This window comes from Triticum aestivum, unplaced genomic scaffold (assembly GCF_018294505.1).
Source record: "Triticum aestivum cultivar Chinese Spring unplaced genomic scaffold, IWGSC CS RefSeq v2.1 scaffold116194, whole genome shotgun sequence".
Classification (NCBI taxonomy): Eukaryota; Viridiplantae; Streptophyta; class Magnoliopsida; order Poales; family Poaceae; genus Triticum; species Triticum aestivum.
The window spans coordinates 59,903-72,214 of record NW_025228259.1 but is presented as its reverse complement, the minus strand read 5'-3'; the positions used below and the strand labels follow the sequence as shown (position 1 = coordinate 72,214).

General features: G+C 51.8%; 29 non-coding genes across 29 annotated transcripts; all 29 read right to left on the bottom strand.

Annotated features, from left to right (window-relative positions):
- Positions 1–33: 33 nt before the first annotated feature.
- On the bottom strand, positions 34–152 carry LOC123173819 (5S ribosomal RNA). Its single transcript, XR_006486550.1, has one exon. It is a non-coding gene; the product is annotated as a 5S ribosomal RNA (ribosomal RNA).
- Positions 153–449: 297 nt separating this feature from the next.
- LOC123173745 (5S ribosomal RNA) lies at positions 450–568 on the bottom strand. The gene has a single exon (XR_006486484.1). It is a non-coding gene; the product is annotated as a 5S ribosomal RNA (ribosomal RNA).
- Positions 569–865: 297 nt separating this feature from the next.
- LOC123173811 (5S ribosomal RNA) lies at positions 866–984 on the bottom strand. Its single transcript, XR_006486542.1, has one exon. It is a non-coding gene; the product is annotated as a 5S ribosomal RNA (ribosomal RNA).
- Positions 985–1,279: 295 nt separating this feature from the next.
- Positions 1,280–1,398, bottom strand: LOC123173810 (5S ribosomal RNA). The gene has a single exon (XR_006486541.1). It is a non-coding gene; the product is annotated as a 5S ribosomal RNA (ribosomal RNA).
- Positions 1,399–1,695: 297 nt separating this feature from the next.
- Positions 1,696–1,814, bottom strand: LOC123173737 (5S ribosomal RNA). Its single transcript, XR_006486476.1, has one exon. It is a non-coding gene; the product is annotated as a 5S ribosomal RNA (ribosomal RNA).
- Positions 1,815–2,111: 297 nt separating this feature from the next.
- On the bottom strand, positions 2,112–2,229 carry LOC123173796 (5S ribosomal RNA). Its single transcript, XR_006486531.1, has one exon. It is a non-coding gene; the product is annotated as a 5S ribosomal RNA (ribosomal RNA).
- Positions 2,230–2,668: 439 nt separating this feature from the next.
- LOC123173821 (5S ribosomal RNA) lies at positions 2,669–2,787 on the bottom strand. Its single transcript, XR_006486552.1, has one exon. It is a non-coding gene; the product is annotated as a 5S ribosomal RNA (ribosomal RNA).
- A 297-nt stretch (positions 2,788–3,084) lies between these two features.
- Positions 3,085–3,203, bottom strand: LOC123173828 (5S ribosomal RNA). The gene has a single exon (XR_006486558.1). It is a non-coding gene; the product is annotated as a 5S ribosomal RNA (ribosomal RNA).
- Positions 3,204–3,500: 297 nt separating this feature from the next.
- Positions 3,501–3,619, bottom strand: LOC123173836 (5S ribosomal RNA). The gene has a single exon (XR_006486566.1). It is a non-coding gene; the product is annotated as a 5S ribosomal RNA (ribosomal RNA).
- A 297-nt stretch (positions 3,620–3,916) lies between these two features.
- On the bottom strand, positions 3,917–4,035 carry LOC123173738 (5S ribosomal RNA). The gene has a single exon (XR_006486478.1). It is a non-coding gene; the product is annotated as a 5S ribosomal RNA (ribosomal RNA).
- A 297-nt stretch (positions 4,036–4,332) lies between these two features.
- On the bottom strand, positions 4,333–4,451 carry LOC123173787 (5S ribosomal RNA). The gene has a single exon (XR_006486523.1). It is a non-coding gene; the product is annotated as a 5S ribosomal RNA (ribosomal RNA).
- Positions 4,452–4,748: 297 nt separating this feature from the next.
- Positions 4,749–4,867, bottom strand: LOC123173767 (5S ribosomal RNA). Its single transcript, XR_006486504.1, has one exon. It is a non-coding gene; the product is annotated as a 5S ribosomal RNA (ribosomal RNA).
- Positions 4,868–5,164: 297 nt separating this feature from the next.
- On the bottom strand, positions 5,165–5,282 carry LOC123173795 (5S ribosomal RNA). Its single transcript, XR_006486530.1, has one exon. It is a non-coding gene; the product is annotated as a 5S ribosomal RNA (ribosomal RNA).
- Positions 5,283–5,579: 297 nt separating this feature from the next.
- LOC123173794 (5S ribosomal RNA) lies at positions 5,580–5,702 on the bottom strand. Its single transcript, XR_006486529.1, has one exon. It is a non-coding gene; the product is annotated as a 5S ribosomal RNA (ribosomal RNA).
- A 297-nt stretch (positions 5,703–5,999) lies between these two features.
- LOC123173765 (5S ribosomal RNA) lies at positions 6,000–6,118 on the bottom strand. Its single transcript, XR_006486502.1, has one exon. It is a non-coding gene; the product is annotated as a 5S ribosomal RNA (ribosomal RNA).
- Positions 6,119–6,415: 297 nt separating this feature from the next.
- On the bottom strand, positions 6,416–6,534 carry LOC123173717 (5S ribosomal RNA). Its single transcript, XR_006486457.1, has one exon. It is a non-coding gene; the product is annotated as a 5S ribosomal RNA (ribosomal RNA).
- Positions 6,535–6,831: 297 nt separating this feature from the next.
- On the bottom strand, positions 6,832–6,950 carry LOC123173809 (5S ribosomal RNA). Its single transcript, XR_006486540.1, has one exon. It is a non-coding gene; the product is annotated as a 5S ribosomal RNA (ribosomal RNA).
- Positions 6,951–7,247: 297 nt separating this feature from the next.
- Positions 7,248–7,366, bottom strand: LOC123173725 (5S ribosomal RNA). Its single transcript, XR_006486464.1, has one exon. It is a non-coding gene; the product is annotated as a 5S ribosomal RNA (ribosomal RNA).
- Positions 7,367–7,663: 297 nt separating this feature from the next.
- LOC123173741 (5S ribosomal RNA) lies at positions 7,664–7,782 on the bottom strand. The gene has a single exon (XR_006486481.1). It is a non-coding gene; the product is annotated as a 5S ribosomal RNA (ribosomal RNA).
- Positions 7,783–8,079: 297 nt separating this feature from the next.
- LOC123173697 (5S ribosomal RNA) lies at positions 8,080–8,198 on the bottom strand. The gene has a single exon (XR_006486433.1). It is a non-coding gene; the product is annotated as a 5S ribosomal RNA (ribosomal RNA).
- Positions 8,199–8,495: 297 nt separating this feature from the next.
- On the bottom strand, positions 8,496–8,614 carry LOC123173808 (5S ribosomal RNA). Its single transcript, XR_006486539.1, has one exon. It is a non-coding gene; the product is annotated as a 5S ribosomal RNA (ribosomal RNA).
- A 297-nt stretch (positions 8,615–8,911) lies between these two features.
- Positions 8,912–9,030, bottom strand: LOC123173724 (5S ribosomal RNA). The gene has a single exon (XR_006486463.1). It is a non-coding gene; the product is annotated as a 5S ribosomal RNA (ribosomal RNA).
- Positions 9,031–9,327: 297 nt separating this feature from the next.
- LOC123173823 (5S ribosomal RNA) lies at positions 9,328–9,446 on the bottom strand. Its single transcript, XR_006486553.1, has one exon. It is a non-coding gene; the product is annotated as a 5S ribosomal RNA (ribosomal RNA).
- A 297-nt stretch (positions 9,447–9,743) lies between these two features.
- On the bottom strand, positions 9,744–9,862 carry LOC123173832 (5S ribosomal RNA). Its single transcript, XR_006486562.1, has one exon. It is a non-coding gene; the product is annotated as a 5S ribosomal RNA (ribosomal RNA).
- Positions 9,863–10,159: 297 nt separating this feature from the next.
- Positions 10,160–10,278, bottom strand: LOC123173835 (5S ribosomal RNA). The gene has a single exon (XR_006486565.1). It is a non-coding gene; the product is annotated as a 5S ribosomal RNA (ribosomal RNA).
- Positions 10,279–10,575: 297 nt separating this feature from the next.
- LOC123173807 (5S ribosomal RNA) lies at positions 10,576–10,694 on the bottom strand. The gene has a single exon (XR_006486538.1). It is a non-coding gene; the product is annotated as a 5S ribosomal RNA (ribosomal RNA).
- A 297-nt stretch (positions 10,695–10,991) lies between these two features.
- On the bottom strand, positions 10,992–11,110 carry LOC123173805 (5S ribosomal RNA). Its single transcript, XR_006486536.1, has one exon. It is a non-coding gene; the product is annotated as a 5S ribosomal RNA (ribosomal RNA).
- Positions 11,111–11,407: 297 nt separating this feature from the next.
- LOC123173726 (5S ribosomal RNA) lies at positions 11,408–11,526 on the bottom strand. Its single transcript, XR_006486465.1, has one exon. It is a non-coding gene; the product is annotated as a 5S ribosomal RNA (ribosomal RNA).
- Positions 11,527–11,823: 297 nt separating this feature from the next.
- LOC123173804 (5S ribosomal RNA) lies at positions 11,824–11,942 on the bottom strand. The gene has a single exon (XR_006486535.1). It is a non-coding gene; the product is annotated as a 5S ribosomal RNA (ribosomal RNA).
- Positions 11,943–12,312: the final 370 nt, after the last annotated feature.

Genomic DNA, 12,312 nt, shown 5'->3' with positions numbered 1-12,312 from the left:
TGTTTTGCAAGCGGCGCGAAAAAAATTAAAAAGGGAATGCAACACGAGGACTTCCCAAGAGGTCACCCATCCTAGTACTACTCTCGCCCAAGCACGCTTAACTTCGGAGTTCTGATGGGATCCGGTGCTTTAGTGCTGGTATGATCGCATCCGACATGTTACCCCGCTCTTCGTCCCTTATCCTTGCCCCTCCCAGCTCCACTACAAAGACGATTGTACATTGCTTTGGCCGCTCCCTCTCAACTACGGAGACGAGTTTAACGCGGTTTCCACCCCTCCCTCTCAACCGCACCAGTGCACGCTTGCCGCGCCACAACGCCGACGCTGGACCCGTGAATCGTGAGCACCCAGCTATGACTTACCGCACTCGTGCAAAATAATAAAACACGGTAAATATATTACTTACACGTGCGTTTTGTTTTGCAAGCGGCGCGAAAAAAATTAAAAAGGGAATGCAACACGAGGACTTCCCAGTAGGTCACCCATCCTAGTACTACGCTCGCCCAAGCACGCTTAACTTCGGAGTTCTGATGGGATCCGGTGCTTTAGTGCTGGTATGATCACATCCGACATGTTACCCCGGTCTTCGTCCCTTATCCTTGCCCCTCCCAGCTCCACTACAAAGACGATTGTACATTGCTTTGGCCGCTCCCTCTCAACTACGGAGACGAGTTTAATGCGGTTTCCACCCCTCCCTCTCAACCGCACCAGTGCACGCTTGCCGCGCCACAACGCCGACGCTGGACCCGTGAATCGTGAGCACCCAGCTATGACATACCGCACTCGTGCAAAATAATAAAACACGGTAAATATATTACTTACACGTGCGTTTTGTTTTGCAAGCGGCGCGAAAAAAATTAAAAAGGGAATGCAACACGAGGACTTCCCAGGAGGTCACCCATCCTAGTACTACTCTCGCCCAAGCACGCTTAACTTCGGAGTTCTGATGGGATCCGGTGCTTTAGTGCTGGTATGATCGCATCCGACATGTTACCCCGGTCTTCGTCCCTTATCCTTGCCCCTCCCAGCTCCACTACAAAGACGATTGCACATTGCTTTGGCCGCTCCCTCTCAAATACGGAGACGAGTTTAACGCGGTTTCCACCCCTCCCTCAACCGCACCAGTGCACGCTTGCCGCGCCACAACGCCGACGCTGGGCCCGTGAATCGTGAGCACCCAGCTATGACTTACCGCACTCGTGCAAAATAATAAAACACGGTAAATATATTACTTACACGTGCGTTTTGTTTTGCAAGCGGCGCGAAAAAAATTAAAAAGGGAATGCAACACGAGGACTTCCCAGGAGGTCACCCATCCTAGTACTACTCTCGCCCAAGCACGCTTAACTTCGGAGTTCTGATGGGATCCGGTGCTTTAGTGCTGGTATGATCGCATCCGACATGTTACCCCGGTCTTCGTCCCTTATCCTTGCCCCTCCCAGCTCCACTACAAAGACGATTGCACATTGCTTTGGCCGCTCCCTCTCAACTACGGAGACGAGTTTAACGCGGTTTACACCCCTCCCTCTCAACCGCACCAGTGCACGCTTGCCGCGCCACAACGCCGACGCTGGACCCGTGAATCGTGAGCACCCAGCTATGACTTACCACACTCGTGCAAAATAATAAAACACGGTAAATATATTACTTACACGTGCGTTTTGTTTTGCAAGCGGCGCGAAAAAAATTAAAAAGGGAATGCAACACGAGGACTTCCCAGGAGGTCACCCATCCTAGTACTACTCTCGCCCAAGCACGCTTAACTTTGAAGTTCTGATGGGATCCGGTGCTTTAGTGCTGGTATGATCGCATCCGACATGTTACCCCGGTCTTCGTCCCTTATCCTTGCCCCTCCCAGCTCCACTACAAAGACGATTGCACATTGCTTTGGCCGCTCCCTCTCAACTACGGAGACGAGTTTAACGCGGTTTCCACCCCTCCCTCTCAACCGCACCAGTGCACGCTTGCCGCGCCACAACGCCGACGCTGGACCCGTGAATCGTGAGCACCCAGCTATGACTTACCGCACTCGTGCAAAATAATAAAACACGGTAAATATATTACTTACACGTGCGTTTTGTTTTGCAAGCGGCGCAAAAAAAATTAAAAAGGGAATGCAACACGAGGACTTCCCAAGAGGTCACCCATCCTAGTACTACTCTCGCCCAAGCGCGCTTAACTTCGGAATGTGATGGGATCCGGTGCTTTAGTGCTGGTATGATCGCATCCGACATGTTACCCCGGTCTTCGTCCCTTATCCTTGCCCCTCCCAGCTCCACTACAAAGACGATTGTACATTGCTTTGGCCGCTCCCTCTCAACTACGGAGACGAGTTTAACGCGGTTTCCACCCCTCCCTCTCAACCGCACCAGTGCACGCTTGCCGCGCCACAACGCCGACGCTGGACCCGTGAATCGTGAGCACCCAGCTATGACTTACCGCACTCGTGCAAAATAATAAAACACGGTAAATATATTACTTACACGTGCGTTTTGTTTTGCAAGCGGCGCGAAAAAAATTAAAAAGGGAATGCAACACGAGGACTTCCCAGGAGAATCGTGAGCACCCAGCTATGACTTACCGCACTCGTGCAAAATAATAAAACACGGTAAATATATTACTTACACGTGCGTTTTGTTTTGCAAGCGGCGCGAAAAAAATTAAAAAGGGAATGCAACACGAGGAGTTCCCAGGAGGTCACCCATCCTAGTACTACTCTCGCCCAAGCACGCTTAACTTCGGAGTTCTGATGGGATCCGGTGCTTTAGTGCTGGTATGATCGCATCCGACATGTTACCCCGGTCTTCGTCCCTTATCCTTGCCCCTCCCAGCTCCACTACAAAGACGATTGTACATTGCTTTGGCCGCTCCCTCTCAACTACGGAGACGAGTTTAACGCGGTTTCCACCCCTCCCTCTCAACCGCACCAGTGCACGCTTGCCGCGCCACAACGCCGACGCTGGACCCGTGAATCGTGAGCACCCAGCTATGACTTACCGCACTCGTGCAAAATAATAAAACACGGTAAATATATTACTTACACGTGCGTTTTGTTTTGCAAGCGGCGCGAAAAAAATTAAAAATGGAATGCAACACGAGGACTTCCCAGGAGGTCACCCATCCTAGTACTACTCTCGCCCAAGCACACTTAACTTCGGAGTTCTGATGGGATCCGGTGCTTTAGTGCTGGTATGATCGCATCCGACATGTTACCCCGGTCTTCGTCCCTTATCCTTGCCCCTCCCAGCTCCACTACAAAGACGATTGTACATTGCTTTGGCCGCTCCCTCTCAACTACGGAGACGAGTTTAACGCGGTTTCCACCCCTCCCTCTCAACCGCACCAGTGCACGCTTGCCGTGCCACAACGCCGACGCTGGACCCGTGAATCGTGAGCACCCAGCTATGACTTACCGCACTCGTGCAAAATAATAAAACACGGTAAATATATTACTTACACGTGCGTTCTGTTTTGCAAGCGGCGCGAAAAAATTTAAAAAGGGAATGCAACACGAGGACTTCCCAGCAGGTCACCCATCCTAGTACTACTCTCGCCCAAGCACGCTTAACTTCGGAGTTCTGATGGGATCCGGTGCTTTAGTGCTGGTATGATCGCATCCGACATGTTACCCCGGTCTTCGTCCCTTATCCTTGCCCCTGCCAGCTCCACTACAAAGACGATTGTACATTGCTTTGGCCGCTCCCTCTCAACTACGGAGACGAGTTTAACGCGGTTTCCACCCCTCCCTCTCAACCGCACCAGTGCACGCTTGCCGCGCCACAACGCCGACGCTGGACCCGTGAATCGTGAGCACCCAGCTATGACTTACCGCACTCGTGCAAAATAATAAAACACGGTAAATATATTACTTACACGTGCGTTTTGTTTTGCAAGCGGCGCGAAAAAAATTAAAAAGGGAATGCAACACGAGGACTTCCCAGGAGGTCACCAATCCTAGTACTACTCTCGCCCAAGCACGCTTAACTTCGGAGTTCTGATGGGATCCGGTGCTTTAGTGCTGGTATGATTGCATCCGACATGTTACCCCGGTCTTCGTCCCTTATCCTTGCCCCTCCCAGCTCCACTACAAAGACGATTGTACATTGCTTTGGCCGCTCCCTCTCAACTACGGAGACGAGTTTAACGCGGTTTCCACCCCTCCCTCTCAACCGCACCAGTGCACGCTTGCCGCGCCACAACGCCGACGCTGGACCCGTGAATCGTGAGCACCGAGCTATGACTTACCGCACTCGTGCAAAATAATAAAACACGGTAAATATATTACTTACACTTGCGTTTTGTTTTGCAAGCGGCGCGAAAAAAATTAAAACGGGAATGCAACACGAGGACTTCCCAGGAGGTCACCCATCCTAGTACTACTCTCGCCCAAGCACGCTTAACTTTGGAGTTTTGATGGGATACGGTGCTTTAGTGCTGGTATGATCGCATCCGACATATTACCCCGGTCTTCGTCACTTATCCTTGCCCCTCCCAGCTCCACTACAAAGACGATTGTACATTGCTTTGGCCGCTCCCTCTCAACTACGGAGACGAGTTTAACGCGGTTTCCACCCCTCCCTCTCAACCGCACCAGTGCACGCTTGCCGCGCCACAACGCCGACGCTGGACCCGTGAATCGTGAGCACCCAGCTATGACTTACCGCACTCGTGCAAAACAATAAAACACGGTAAATATATTACTTACACGTGCGTTTTGTTTTGCAAGCGGCGCGAAAAAAATTAAAAAGGGAATGCAACACGAGGACTTCCCAGGAGGTCACCCATCCTAGCACTACTCTCGCCCAAGCACGCTTAACTTCGGAGTTCTGATGGGATCTGGTGCTTTAATGCTGGTATGATCGCATCCGACATGTTACCCCGGTCTTCGTCCCTTATCCTTGCCCCTCCCAGCTCCACTACAAAGACGATTGTACATTGCTTTGGCCGCTCCCTCTCAACTACGGAGACGAGTTTAACGCGGTTTCCACCCCTCCCTCTCAACCGCACCAGTGCACGCTTGCCGCGCCACAACGCCGACGCTGGACCCGTGAATCGTGAGCACCCAGCTATGACTTACCGCACTCGTGCAAAATAATAAAACACGGTAAATATATTACTTACACGTGCGTTTTGTTTTGCAAGCGGCGCAAAAAAAATTAAAAAGGGAATGCAACACGAGGACTTCCCAAGAGGTCACCCATCCTAGTACTACTCTCGCCCAAGCGCGCTTAACTTCGGAATGTGATGGGATCCGGTGCTTTAGTGCTGGTATGATCGCATCCGACATGTTACCCCGGTCTTCGTCCCTTATCCTTGCCCCTCCCAGCTCCACTACAAAGACGATTGTACATTGCTTTGGCCGCTCCCTCTCAACTACGGAGACGAGTTTAACGCGGTTTCCACCCCTCCCTCTCAACCGCACCAGTGCACGCTTGCCGCGCCACAACGCCGACGCTGGACCCGTGAATCGTGAGCACCCAGCTATGACTTACCGCACTCGTGCAAAATAATAAAACACAGTAAATATATTACTTACACGTGCGTTTTGTTTTGCAAGCGGCGCGAAAAAAATTAAAAAGGGAATGCAACATGAGGACTTCCCAGGAGGTCACCCATCCTAGTACTACTCTCGCCCAAGCACGCTTAACTAACTTCGGAGTTCTGATGGGATCTGGTGCTTTAGTGCTGGTATGATCGCATCCGACATGTTACCCCGGTCTTCGTCCCTTATCCTTGCCCCTCCCAGCTCCACTACAAAGACGATTGTACATTGCTTTGGCCGCTCCCTCTCAACTACGGAGACGAGTTTAACGCGGTTTCCACCCCTCCCTCTCAACCGCACTAGTGCACGCTTGCCGCGCCACAACGCCGACGCTGGACCCGTGAATCGTGAGCACCGAGCTATGACTTACCGCACTCGTGCAAAATAATAAAACACGGTAAATATATTACTTACACGTGCGTTTTGTTTTGCAAGCGGCGCGAAAAAAATTAAAAAGGGAATGCAACACCAGGACTTCCCAGGAGGTCACCCATCCTAGTACTACTCTCGCCCAAGCACTCCTAACTTCGGAGTTCTGATGGGATCCGGTGCTTTAGTGCTGGTATGATCGCATCCGACATGTTACCCCGGTCTTCGTCCCTTATCCTTGCCCCTCCCAGCTCCACTACAAAGACGATTGTACATTGCTTTGGCCGCTCCCTCTCAACTACGGAGACGAGTTTAACGCGGTTTCCACCCCTCCCTCTCAACCGCACCAGTGCATGCTTGCCGCGCCACAACGCCGACGCTGGACCCGTGAATCGTGAGCACCCAGCTATGACTTACCGCACTCGTGCAAAATAATAAAACACGGTAAATATATTACTTACACGTGCGTTTTGTTTTGCAAGCGGCGCGAAAAAAATTAAAAAGGGAATGCAACACGAGGACTTCCCAGGAGGTCACCCATCCTAGTACTACTCTCGCCCAAGCACGCTTAACTTCCGAGTTCTGATGGGATCCGGTGCTTTAGTGCTGGTATGATCGCATCCGACATGTTACCCCGGTCTTCGTCCCTTATCCTTGCCCCTCCCAGCTCCACCACAAAGACGATTGTACATTGCTTTGGCCGCTCCCTCTCAACTACGGAGACGAGTTTAACGCGGTTTCCACCCCTCCCTCTCAACCGCACCAGTGCACGCTTGCCGCGCCACAACGCCGACGCTGGACCCGTGAATCGTGAGCGCCCAGCTATGACTTACCGCACTCGTGCAAAATAATAAAACACGGTAAATATATTACTTACACGTGCGTTTTGTTTTGCAAGCGGCGCGAAAAAAATTAAAAAGGGAATGCAACACGAGGACTTCCCAGGAGGTCACCCATCCTAGTACTACTCTCGCCCAAGCACGCTTAACTTCGGAGTTCTGATGGGATCCGGTGCTTTAGTGCTGGTATGATCGCATCCGACATGTTACCCCGGTCTTCGTTCCTTATCCTTGCCCCTCCCAGCTCCACTACAAAGACGATTGCACATTGCTTTGGCCGCTCCCTCTCAACTACGGAGACGAGTTTAACGCGGTTTCCACCCCTCCCTCTCAACCGCACCAGTGCACGCTTGCCGCGCCACAACGCCGACGCTGGACCCGTGAATCGTGAGCACCCAGCTATGACTTACCGCACTCGTGCAAAATAATAAAACACGGTAAATATATTACTTACACGTGCGTTTTGTTTTGCAAGCGGCGCGAAAAAAATTAAAAAGGGAATGCAACACGAGGACTTCCCAGGAGGTCACCCATCCTAGTACTACTCTCGCCCAAGCACGCTTAACTTCGGAGTTCTGATGGGATCCGGTGCTTTAGTGCTTGTATGATCGCATCCGACATGTTACCCCGGTCTTCGTCCCTTATCCTTGCCCCTCCCAGCTCCACTACAAAGACGATTGCACATTGCTTTGGCCGCTCCCTCTCAACTACGGAGACGAGTTTAACGCGGTTTCCACCCCTCCCTCTCAACCGCACCAGTGCACGCTTGCCGCGCCACAACGCCGACGCTGGACCCGTGAATCGTGAGCACCCAGCTATGACTTACCGCACTCGTGCAAAATAATAAAACACGGTAAATATATTACTTACACGTGCGTTTTGTTTTGCAAGCGGCGCGAAAAAAATTAAAAAGGGAATGCAACACGAGGACTTCCCAGGAGGTCACCCATCCTAGTACTACTCTCGCCCAAGCACGCTTAACTTCGGAGTTCTGATGGGATACGGTGCTTTAGTGCTGGTATGATCGCATCCGACATGTTACCCCGGTCTTCGTCCCTTATCCTTGCCCCTCCCAGCTCCACTACAAAGACGATTGCACATTGCTTTGGCCGCTCCCTCTCAACTACGGAGACGAGTTTAACGCGGTTTCCACCCCTCCCTCTCAACCGCACCAGTGCACGCTTGCCGCGCCACAACGCCGACGCTGGACCCGTGAATCGTGAGCACCCAGCTATGACTTACCGCACTCGTGCAAAATAATAAAACACGGTAAATATATTACTTACACGTGTGTTTTGTTTTGCAAGCGGCGCGAAAAAAATTAAAAAGGGAATGCATCACGAGGACTTCCCAGGAGGTCACCCATCCTAGTACTACTCTCGCCCAAGCACGCTTAACTTCGGAGTTCTGATGGGATCCGGTGCTTTAGTGCTGGTATGATCGCATCCGACATGTTACCCCGGTCTTCGTCCCTTATCCTTGCCCCTCCCAGCTCCACTACAAAGACGATTGCACATTGCTTTGGCCGCTCCCTCTCAACTACGGAGACGAGTTTAACGCGGTTTCCACCCCTCCCTCTCAACCGCACCAGTGCACGCTTGCCGCGCCACAACGCCGACGCTGGACCCGTGAATCGTGAGCACCCAGCTATGACTTACCGCACTCGTGCAAAATAATAAAACACGGTAAATATATTACTTACACGTGCGTTTTCTTTTGCAAGCGGCGCGAAAAAAATTAAAAAGGGAATGCAACACGAGGACTTCCCAGGAGGTCACCCATCCTAGTACTACTCTCGCCCAAGCACGCTTAACTTCGGAGTTCTGATGGGATCCGGTGCTTTAGTGCTGGTATGATCGCATCCGACATGTTACCCCGGTCTTCGTCCCTTATCCTTGCCCCTCCCAGCTCCACTACAAAGACGATTGCACATTGCTTTGGCCGCTCCCTCTCAACTACGGTGACGAGTTTAACGCGGTTTCCACCCCTCCCTCTCAACCGCACCAGTGCACGCTTGCCGCGCCACAACGCCGACGCTGGACCCGTGAATCGTGAGCACCCAGCTATGACTTACCGCACTCGTGCAAAATAATAAAACACGGTAAATATATTACTTACACGTGCGTTTTGTTTTGCAAGCGGCGCGAAAAAAATTAAAAAGGGAATGCAACACGAGGACTTCCCAGGAGGTCACCCATCCTAGTACTACTCTCGCACAAGCACGCTTAACTTCGGAGTTCTGATGGGATCCGGTGCTTTAGTGCTGGTATGATCGCATCCGACATGTTACCCCGGTCTTCCTCCCTTATCCTTGCCCCTCCCAGCTCCACTACAAAGACGATTGTACATTGCTTTGGCCGCTCCCTCTCAACTACGGAGACGAGTTTAACGCGGTTTCCACCCCTCCCTCTCAACCGCACCAGTGCACGCTTGCCGCGCCACAACGCCGACGCTGGACCCATGAATCGTGAGCACCCAGCTATGACTTACCGCACTCGTGCAAAATAATAAAACACGGTAAATATATTACTTACACGTGCATTTTGTTTTGCAAGCGGCGCGAAAAAAATTAAAAAGGGAATGCAACACGAGGACTTCCCAGGAGGTCACCCATCCTAGTACTACTCTCGCCCAAGCACGCTTAACTTCGGAGTTCTGATGGGATCCGGTGCTTTAATGCTGGTATGATCGCATTCGTCATGTTACCCCGGTCTTCGTCCCTTATCCTTGCCCCTCCCAGCTCCACTACAAAGACGATTGTACATTGCTTTGGCCGCTCCCTCTCAACTACGGAGACAAGTTTAACGCGGTTTCCACCCCTCCCTCTCAACCGCACCAGTGCACGCTTGCCGCGCCACAACGCCGACGCTGGACCCGTGAATCGTGAGCACCCAGCTATGACTTACCGCACTCGTGCAAAATAATAAAACACGGTAAATATATTACTTACACGTGCGTTTTGTTTTGCAAGCGGCGCGAAAAAAATTAAAAAGGGAATGCAACACGAGGACTTCCCAGGAGGTCACCCATCCTAGTACTACTCTCGCCCAAGCACGCTTAACTTCGGAGTTCTGATGGGATCCAGTGCTTTAGTGCTGGTATGATCGCATCCGACATGTTACCCCGGTCTTCGTCCCTTATCCTTGCCCCTCCCAGCTCCACTACAAAGACGATTGCACATTGCTTTGGCCGCTCCCTCTCAACTACGGAGACGAGTTTAACGCGGTTTCCACCCCTCCCTCTCAACCGCACCAGTGCACGCTTGCCGCGCCACAACGCTGACGCTGGACCCGTGAATCGTGAGCACCCAGCTATGACTTACCGCACTCGTGCAAAATAATAAAACACGGTAAATATATTACTTACACGTGCGTTTTGTTTTGCAAGCGGCGCGAAAAAAATTAAAAAGGGAATGCAACACGAGGACTTCCCAGGAGGTCACCCATCCTAGTACTACTCTCGCCCAAGCACGCTTAACTTCGGAGTTCTGATGGGATCCGGTGCTTTAGTGCTGGTATGATCGCATCAGACATGTTACCCCGGTCTTCGTCCCTTATCCTTGCCCCTCCCAGCTCCACTACAAAGACGATTGCACATTGCTTTGGCCGCTCCCTCTCAACTACGGAGACGAGTTTAACGCGGTTTCCACCCCTCCCTCTCAACCGCACCAGTGCACGCTTGCCGCGCCACAACGCCGACGCTGGACCCGTGAATCGTGAGCACCCAGCTATGACTTACCGCACTCGTGCAAAATAATAAAACACGGTAAATATATTACTTACACGTGCGTTTTGTTTTGCAAGCGGCGCGAAAAAAATTAAAAAGGGAATGCAACACGAGGACTTCCCAGGAGGTCACCCATCCTAGTACTACTCTCGCCCAAGCACGCTTAACTTCGGAGTTCTGATGGGATCCGGTGCTTTAGTGCTGGTATGATCGCATCCGACATGTTACCCCGGTCTTCGTCCCTTATCCTTGCCCCTCCCAGCTCCACTACAAAGACGATTGCACATTGCTTTGGCCGCTCCCTCTCAACTACGGAGACGAGTTTAACGCGGTTTCCACCCCTCCCTCTCAACCGCACCAGTGCACGCTTGCCGCGCCACACCGCCGACGCTGGACCCGTGAATCGTGAGCACCCAGCTATGACTTACCGCACTCGTGCAAAATAATAAAACACGGTAAATATATTACTTACACGTGCGTTTTGTTTTGCAAGCGGCGCGAAAAAAATTAAAAAGGGAATGCAACACGAGGACTTCCCAGGAGGTCACCCATCCTAGTACTACTCTCGCCCAAGCACGCTTAACTTCGGAGTTCTGATGGGATCCGGTGCTTTAGTGCTGGTATGATCGCATCCGACATGTCACCCCGGTCTTCGTCCCTTATCCTTGCCCCTCCCAGCTCCACTACAAAGACGATTGTACATTGCTTTGGCCGCTCCCTCTCAACTACGGAGACGAGTTTAACGCGGTTTCCACCCCTCCCTCTCAACCGCACCAGTGCACGCTTGCCGCGCCACAACGCCGACGCTGGACCCGTGAATCGTGAGCACCCAGCTATGACTTACCGCACTCGTGCAAAATAATAAAACACGGTAAATATATTACTTACACGTGCGTTTTGTTTTGCAAGCGGCGCGAAAAAAATTAAAAAGGGAATGCAACACGAGGACTTCCCAGGAGGTCACCAATCCTAGTACTACTCTCGCCCAAGCACGCTTAACTTCGGAGTTCTGATGGGATCCGGTGCTTTAGTGCTGGTATGATCGCATCCGACATGTTACCCCGGTCTTTGTCCCTTATCCTTGCCCCTCCCAGCTCCACTACAAAGACGATTGTACATTGCTTTGGCCGCTCCCTCTCAACTACGGAGACGAGTTTAACGCGGTTTCCACCCCTCCCTCTCAACCGCACCAGTGCACGCTTGCCGCGCCACAACGCCGACGCTGGACCCGTGAATCGTGAGCACCCAGCTATGACTTACCGCACTCGTGCAAAATAATAAAACACGGTAAATATATTACTTACATGTGTGTTTTGTTTTGCAAGCGGCGCGAAAAAAATTAAATAGGGAATGCAACACGAGGACTTCCCAGGAGGTCACCCATCCTAGTACTACTCTCGCCCAAGCACGCTTAACTTCGGAGTTCTGATGGGATCCGGTGCTTTAGTGCTGGTATGATCGCATCCGACATGTTACCCCGGTCTTCGTCCCTTATCCTTGACCCTCCCAGCTCCACTACAAAGACGATTGTACATTGCTTTGGCCGCTCCCTCTCAACTACGGAGACGAGTTTAACGCGGTTTCCACCCCTCCCTCTCAACCGCACCAGTGCACGCTTGCCGCGCCACAACGCCGACGCTAGACCCGTGAATCGTGAGCACCCAGCTATGACTTACCGCACTCGTGCAAAATAATAAAACACGGTAAATATATTACTTACACGTGCGTTTTGTTTTGCAAGCGGCGCGAAAAAAATTAAAAAGGGAATGCAACACGAGGACTTCCCAGGAGGTCACCCATCCTAGTACTACTCTCGCCCAAGCACGCTTAACTTCG